Source organism: Cupressus sempervirens, chromosome 3 (genome assembly GCF_028749045.1).
Source record: "Cupressus sempervirens isolate cs-2001-9-10 chromosome 3, ASM2874904v1, whole genome shotgun sequence".
Lineage (NCBI taxonomy): Eukaryota > Viridiplantae > Streptophyta > Pinopsida > Cupressales > Cupressaceae > Cupressus > Cupressus sempervirens.
In genome coordinates this window covers 317,870,854-317,879,839 of record NC_143120.1, presented here as the reverse complement: position 1 = coordinate 317,879,839, position 8,986 = coordinate 317,870,854, and the positions used below count along the sequence as shown (strand labels likewise).

The 8,986-nt window shown below is 38.9% G+C and overlaps 1 pseudogene; it reads right to left on the bottom strand.

Moving 5' to 3' along the window:
- Positions 1 to 687: 687 nt before the first annotated feature.
- Positions 688 to 8,986, bottom strand: part of LOC149566268 (BTB/POZ domain-containing protein At1g30440 pseudogene) — a 34,740-nt pseudogene continuing 26,441 nt past the window's right edge.

The following is an 8,986-nucleotide window of genomic DNA, read 5'->3' as shown; positions in this document are numbered from 1 at the left end:
GAATGTATCGAAGGGAGTCATAGGGGGTCATAGGTCAACCTATCACCCCCTTTGACCCATATGACCTATGACCCCTTTGACCCATATGAATGATTCTAATATGTCCCTAGGGGTCCTACGACCCCTAGGGACATACGTCATCATAGCATGGGTCGAAAGGGGTCATAGGTCATATGAATTCTTTTGTTCTACTGTGTGCTATTGTCGAGTTCTTTTGTTCTTGGGTGAATTCTGGCCTAAGCCAAATTCTTACATGGTATCAGAGCTGAGGAGGATTCTCATCATGTAGCCGTTCGAGACCATTCATGCTTCAGCACATCAATTCTGGAGTATCTGCAGAAATTGGGAGCATCTAGAGCCAGATCCGACCTCTCTGTTGCGTTCAGAGTGCTGAATCAGTGAAAATTGACTATAAATTCGCCTATCTTGGGTGAAAGTTGATCGTAAGGCAAATTTTTTTTGCAAACCGGCACCCGAAGGCACCGATTTACAAATTGGGTATGATCGTTTTAATAGATCTGATAATTTATTTTATTTTCAAAATCTAGTTCTCTGCATCAATTTTCCGTTATATTTTCAAAATTTTAAATTGAAAAGGCAGAGAATTTTTTTTTCCGAACCGAGCAGTGACACCCCGGCTCGACGGTATATATTTGTGGTGGAGTTTTATATTATCACAGGAATTATTTATTTACAGTACCAGCTCGGCCTCTGTAAATTTGGCCTTACTGCGTTGGTCACCACAGACTCTAAATGACAATACACCGGTGGCAACATCTTAAACCCACCGGTGATACCCACCAACCACCGGTGGGAGCTTTCCATTCGACGGCCAGGCCCAAAGTCTGTCGGACTTTTCACTCGCTTAACATTTTGTGGGAGTTTCATTTTATAAAGAGCATATTGCGCTTTCCCACCAGTTGTGGGACTAATTCCCATATTCCCGGTGGTGCACTTTGCAAATTTCAGTGACGCATAAAAAATCCAGCATCCATAATCCGTAGTCCCGCCCGCTGCTCCCTGCAACTGCGTCACGCAGTGCAGTTTGAATCGTCCTCATCAGTGCACAGTCAGCACTGACTGTATAGCGTACACATCATCACTGAGTCACCATCTCACTCAGCCCATGTCAGCTCGCTTAGTCAGTAGTACACATCACAATGCCTGACTGTCTTTTTCATACGATCCGTACAGTACGGAATATCTACGTCAGCTGGTGGGCCAAGTTTTTTGCTGACATCATCATTTTATGACCTGAAAATTGATGCCCATTTGGATGTCATCGTAGGCCATTTTGTAACTGAAGTGACGGCCATATGAACGTCAAATTTAACCCTCTCTTTTGCTGGTGCAACCCCTCACCAAATTAATTTTGGTTTTGGCAGTCCAACTTCAAGAGGCCATAACTCACACATCCGGACTCCAAATCAGGTGCCATTTTTTTTGAAATTGGGTAAAATTTGCTAAAGTTTTTAGTGGTGCAACAATTTTTTGGTTTTGGTGTACGGATTTTTTAGAATTTGCATTTTTTGGTGACTGTACCTGGATAATCCTGCATTTTGCAACTTCAAACGCTCCATTCGGGCACATCTGGAGTCGAAAACAGGTTTCATTTTTTTTGACAGTGCATATTTTTTTGTCTACTTTTCAGATTTGGCATCAGATTTTAGTGTTATGTGGACAAAATTGTTACTTTCAGAATAGGGCCTTTCTTTGCTTTATATTGCTTTAGTTTTGTAGCACATTGTAAAGTTTTCGATTTATACTCTATTGAGCAGTTGTAACGAGAAAAATCAAAAGTCCACAAAGGCCAAAATTGGCAAGTGGCCCATTGTAATCGCACTACTGATAAAGTGCCCAACGCATCTATTTTGGGGGGGTTTCTTGATTTAGTGAAAAGGGGGGGGGTATTCTTGGTGTTGTGTTCTCTCTTTTCTGCAAATTTCTTTCATTTTTCTGCATCATGGGCAACTTTAAGTTTCCTAAGTTAACTCCTCATAACTATGCTACGTGGTCTATCAAAATGTTGTATCACTTAATGCATAATGGAGTTTCACAATATGTAGATGGTACTCTTCCTAAACCAGCAGGTGATAATGTATCAACAAGTGAAATTTCTAATTGAGTATCCATGGATAGGAAAGCCCTAGGTGATATATGTTTGGGGGTAGATGATAAGATCATGTATCAAATCATAAAATGTACTACATCCAAGGAAGCCTAGGATCCCCTTGAAAACCTTTATGGTAAAGTGTCTGAAGAAGATGTGTTCAAAATAGAAGATGAGCTAGTTTCCTTAGATCCTAAGTCGTATGACTCCATACAGGACTTCATCATCAAGGTGAATGAATTAAGGACAAAGCTTACTGATTGTCGGAATTCTATCAAAGATGACAAACTGATCTATCTTATTCACAACAAGCTGCCATCCGAATATTCCACATTTGTATCTTCTTTTAACACCTCAAAGACTACCTTAGGGTCTGCCTACAAGAAAGTAACTTTTGATGAATATGCTAAACTATTGGATGATGAAGAAAAGAAGTTGAAAACAATGGGGATTCTCCAATCACCTCAGACCAAAGCATTGGTGGCCAATGAGGGTTCTCAACATTCAGCTGGACAATCTTCAAATAAAGGAAAGGGTAAGAAGAAATGGAAGAGCAAATCTAAGGATGCAGAAAAAACAACACAACAATCCAATCAACAAGGCAAGTCCTCGAATTCCAATAAAAAAGGGTATAACAATAATAAGGAGAAGAAGAAGTGTGCTTATTGGAAGAAAATGGGTCATGAAGAGCATGATTGCTATCCTAAAAAGATTGATGAATTGACCAACATCATGAAGAAACATAATGTTCCATTGCCTAATGCTTACAAGGAGAAGGGATCTTCTTCAGAATCAAAGAACAAAGGGCAAGCACTCATGGCAAATGCAAAGTCTTCAAGGGAATGGATATTTGACTCAGGTGCCTCATATCATATGGGTTCTTCAAAGGGGGATTTTTCTTCATTGAATAGCTCAAGGGTACCACACATCTTCATGGGGAATGATAGCAAAATGGAAGTTGAAGGAAAAGGAAACGTGGAAATGGAAAATGGAGAGTTTCAAGAGGTTCTCTATTTTCCAAACCTAAGTTCGAATCTCCTTTCAATCTACCAAATTACACACCTTGGAGATGGACATAGAGTTGAGTTCCTTCCTGACTCAGTTCAAGTGCACAGTCTTAAAGATAATTCCTTGGTTGCAGTAGGGAAAGTGAATGATCACAAGAGGTTGTACTCTTTCTTGCATTTTGTATCCAAGACTCCTTCAAAAACATGCAATTATGGCATGAGCGGTATGGTCATCTTGACTATCGCTCTCTTTAGCAACTTTGCACATACCAAATGGTCAAAGGTCTACCTCAAATCAACTTTTCTAAGGGTAAGTGTTCATCAGATTCAGTGGATATGCATCTAGAGGGGAAGTTACAAAGAGGGAAGTCTTCTAGAGCAACAAGTGTTCTTCAAATGGTTCACATGGTATTAGCAGGTCCTTTTGCATTCAACTAGGGTCGCTACATACTTACCTTAGTTGATGACTTTTCAAGGTTCACTTGGGTCTACTTTCTGCATAGTAAGGGTGAATTTTTGGATGCATTTCTAGACTTCAAGGCTCATGTAGAACGACAATCCAGAAAGGACATCAAAGTACTCCACATGGAAAATGGTAACATGGATGTGAACAGAAGACTTAAGGATTTTTGTAGACATGAGGGCATTGATCTTCAAATTCCTTCAGCATTCAATTCGCATAAGACAGATGTTGCAGCATTGAGGATTAGAACTCTTAAGTCTATGGCAAGTTGCATGATTCATGCCAAGTCTCTAGATCCATCATTAGAAGTCAAAGCAATCTCAATTGCCACTCACATTCTTAATCGTTCTCCTCATCCTGCCTTAGATGGAAAAACTCCTTTTGAGGCATGGTGTGGTAGAAAACCTATTGTGACACACTTCAGAGTCTTCGGTTGTCCTACTTGGGCAAACAGATCTTCCAGGGGTCGCAAGACACAGACATCTCGGCCTTGTACTTTCATTGGTTATGAAGATAGTGTGGAGGCATATAGACTTCTTGATCCTGAGACACATAAGATTTTTGTGGAGAAGGATGTACATTTTGAGGAAAGTTCTCCAAGCTTGTCCTCTCTTCCTCTTCGCCCATCATATAGTGTGGATACTGATAGTGAAACCAGCGATAGTGCTTCAACAGCTTCAGACACGTGGAGTTCTATCGACAGATACAGTGAGAGGTCACTTCATCAGTTCAGTCCGCATGCATACATCGCCACAGTGATAGGTCCAGAACAGCAGGGTACATTCAGTCTTCTAGATACAGGTTCAGTGACAGATTTGGGGGACAGTATTCATGATCTGCCTCTTCTTCTTGATGCAGAATTACCTTCTTCAGTTGTCATGAGGGTTTTAGACTCTCTTGTTCATTCTCTACATGATCAATCCTTACAGGTTGAAGTGAATGTAGATTATTATGATAAGTAGTTGCAGCAAGGTTCTTCATCAGTTGCAGGGACAGACAGTTCTTTGGGACAGGTTCTTCAGCCAATTGAGCAGGTTTCAGAGACATCACTTATCCATGGGATTCTTTCCACACACAGCGGAAGCATCTCATTTGTACCCTTGGCATTGTTTCTTCCTAAGGGGAGGAACACCATTCTGCAGTCTTGGATCAGCTTCTTCATTGGAGCATTCACTATTTAGCATTCTTCTTTTGGGGGGGGAGCAAACTCTGTCTCTCTTCCTTCTCTCATTCTCTTATGTATATATTGGATGTATGTCATAATTGAAGGGTCTTGATTACTCCATCCATCCATGCATCCTATCTATCTCTCTTTTTGGGGGAGGGTTTTTCCCATGAGGTTTTCCCTCTTTCCCCGCTTTATGGGAGATTGCATATCATTATGTACATGGGTACCTAACATGGCCTAGTAGCCGGGACCCATCTTGCATTTTCATCCTAGATTGCGTAAGCTTAAGGGCATTCCCCTAACTTGCACTTAAGGGGGGTGTTGTTGTAAATAAGTATTTACTTATTACACTTACTTAAGTTTTACTTAGGTTATTGCATTATTTAATTATTTTGCATTATTTTATTATTATTTTAGGTGAGACACTTAGGAGTTTGTGAACTCTCATTGAGTTACACAACTCTAATTAGGCACACGGTGTCTACAACACAGGAGTATGCATCATTTACTTAGTTGTCATGGTGACAACACAGTTTTCTGCACTCCTCATTTAGCACATGTTATCTACTCCACTGATTTCTGTGCTACACCATTGTAGTCTTATCCTCACATCATTGCACTTATTCCCGTGCTTAATGGAGGATAATCCATATCTGGTGGACATGTGCTTGGTTGTATGACATGTCATGGTGCTAACTTCTAGGCATTCTAGAAGCTCTCCTGAGGCCTTTATATTCAGGCACTCCTAGTGTACTTAGAATATGTTGGTTGTATCCATTATTGAATGAATATCATCATTCTGATCATACTCTGCCTAATTTGGTCTACTGTGTGCTATTGTCGAGTTCTTTTGTTCTTGGGTGAATTCTGGCCTAAGCCAAATTCTTACACATTTAATATTACAAAAGCAAAGATGACAGAAGATTTGATGAAAACCCTAGCGACACTGTATGAAAAGCCCTCCACTTCAAACAAGGTATTTCTCATGAAGCGTTTATTTAATATGAAAATGGCAGAAGGTGGATCTATTGCAGATCATTTAAATGAGTTTAATACTATTAGTAGTCAATTATCTTCTGTGGGTATCAATTTTGATGAAGAAATTAGGGCTCTCTTGATTTTGTGTTCTTTACTTGAAAGCTGGAATGGCTTGGTAATCGCTGTGCATAATTTTGTTCCTGGATCTAGTACCCTAAAATATGATGATGTGATTGGTGTTATTTTAAGTGAGAAAACTTGTAGAAAATCCTCAGGTGGATCTACATCAGGAAGTGCTTTGAATGCACAAAGCAGGGATAGAACGACTGAAAGAGGAAGTAACTCTGGAAATCATGGAAAATCAAGAGGAAAGTCAAAGGGGAGGAGGTCTCAATCGAGAGGACCAAATGATTGTTGGTACTATGGGAAACTAGGGCACAAAAAGAAATATTGCTGGAATCAAAAGAAAAATGAAGGTGATAAATCAGATGGAGACAAGGAGGCAAATGTGGTAAGTAACAAATCTGAAGAGGATGCTTTGCTTTTGTCTTTAGAAAGTGTTGATGATTCATGGGTTTTAGATTCTGGTGCTTCATTTCATGCTACGCCTCATAGAGGTTATTTCATTGATTATGTCCAAAGGGATTTTGAGCTTGTTTATTTGGGGGATAATGAACGCTGTTAGATTGTTGGAAAGGGAAAAATTAAGATTAAGTTGCAGAATGGAAATCATTGGCTACTACATGAGGTAAGACATGTTCCAAAATTAAGTAGGAATTTAATTTCAGCAGGGCAACTCGGTGATGAGGGTTGTGTAGTTACTTTTAATGATAAAAATTGAAAGGTTTCAAAAGGTTCCCTTGTAGTAGCAAAAGGTGTGAAAGTAGGCACCTTATATCTTTGTACAGGTCATATTGTTCCTTCTACTTTGATTGTTTCAGAGAAAAATGAATGTTCAGGAACAATTGCTATAGTTGAGCAGGGAGAACAAATAGCTGCTGTAAACAGAACTGTCGCACAATAGACTTGGGCACATGAGTGAGAAAGGTATGAAAGTACTTCATTCAAAGAAAGTTTTACCAGGTCTGAAATGTGTGAATATAGATTTCTATGAAAGTTGTGTGTATGGAAAACAAAAGAGAGTGAGTTTTGTAAAGACTGGGAAGGAAAACAAAAAGGAGAAATTAGAGCTTGTGCATACAGATGTATGGGGACTAGCTCAGGTATCTTCCCTTGGTCACTCTCATTATTATATTACATTTATTGATGATGCAACTAGAAAAGTATGGGTTTATTTCCTTAGACAAAAATCTGATGTATTTCAAACTTTTAAGAAATGGAAATGCTTGGTTGAAAATGAGACTAGTAAGAAATTAAAATGTCTCAGATCTGATAATGGTGATGAGTATTGCAGTCATGAATTTGAAGATTATTGCTCCACTAATGGTACTTGTAGATAGAAAACTATTCCAAGGACTCCACAGGAAAATGGAGTGGCTGAAGTCATGAACAGGACTATAATGGAGCACGCAAGGAGCATGAGGTTACATGTTGGGTTGCCCTTACACATGTGGGCGGAGGCTGTTAATACTATAGTATATTTGATTAATAGAGGTCCCTCTACTCCTTTGGGCTATGGTATTTCAGAGGAAGTATGGAATGTTAAGAAGGTGAGTTATTCGTTTCTCAAGATCTTCAGTTGTGAAGCTTTTGCTCATATAGACTCTGAAAATAGAACCAAGCTAGAAGCTAAATCAAAGAAATGTATCTTTGTTGGATATGGCATTAATGAATTTGGTTATAGGCTTTGGGATTTTGAAAATATTAAAATTGTTAGAAGTCAGGATGTCATATTCAATGAGAAAGTGTTGTACAAAGATCTATTGCAGCAACATGAGAAGAAAGAAGATGATTATGTAGTGCTAGATGATACTCCAAAAGCTGATGTTCTAGCCATTCTTCATGATGTGCAACAACTGCAACAATAAATACCACACACACCAGTGAATGTTAGATAGTCAACAAGGAAAATTAGACCTCCGCAAAGGTTTTCTCCCTCTTTGTATTCTATTTTACTTATTGATGCTGGTGAACCTGAAAGTTATGATGAAGCTGTGCAGGTGGATACTAAGATTCAATGGGAGTCTGCAATGAAAGATGAAATGGACTCTTTCCTAAAAAATTAGACATGGGATTTGTGCAAGTTGTCTGCATGTAAAAAGGCTTTACAGAATAAGTGGGTTTATAGGTTGACAGAAGAGGAAGGAGGTAAGAAAAGATTTAAGGCCAGGTTAGTTGTAAAAGGATTTGCTCAGAAAAAAGGAATTGATTTTGATGAGATATTTTCTCCTGTTGTTTGAATGACTTTTATTCGTACTATTTTAAGTCTTGTGGCCACTAAGGATTTGCATTCAGAGCAGATGGATGTTAAAATAGCCTTTCTTCATGGTGATTTGGATGAAGAAATATATATGGCTCAGCCACAGGGTTTTGAGGTCAAAGGTAAGGAGAACTTAGTGTGCAAATTGAAGAAAAGTTTATATGGCTTGAAGCAAGAACCTCGGCAATGGTATCTAAAATTTGACAGTCTTATGCATGAGCATGGATATAACAGGTGTCATTCAGATTACTGTGTTTATTTTAAGAGGTTGGATGATGATAGCTACATTATTTTATGTTTATATGTTGATGATATGCTTGTAGCTAGGTCTAACATGGATCATATTAAGGGGCTGAAACGCCAATTAGCACATGCCTTTGCTATGAAAGATTTGGGGGCAGCAAAACAAATCCTTGGTATGAAGATTTGCAGAGATAGGAAGAACAAAATATTGATGCTATCTCAAGCTGATTATTTTGAGAAGGTGTTGCAACATTTATCTATGGAGAATGCTAAAGCTGTCAGCATACCTTTACCTAGTCATTTGAAATTGACTAAGGAAATATGTCCCAAGACACAGGAAGAGGAGGATAAGATGTCCAAGGTACCCTATGTTTTAGCTGTAGAAAGCTTGATGTATGCTATGGTATGCACTAGGCCAGATATTACACATGCAGTGGGAGTCATTAGCAGTAATATGAGTCATCTAGGATTTGAGCATTGGAATGCTATCAAGTGGATTCTCAAATATTTGAGAGGAACATCCAATAAGTGTTTACACTTTGGGGGCTCTACTACTGATTTACAGGGCTATGTTGACTCAGATTTGGCTGGGGATATTGATACTAGGTGGAGTACTATAGGTTATGTCTTTACTATT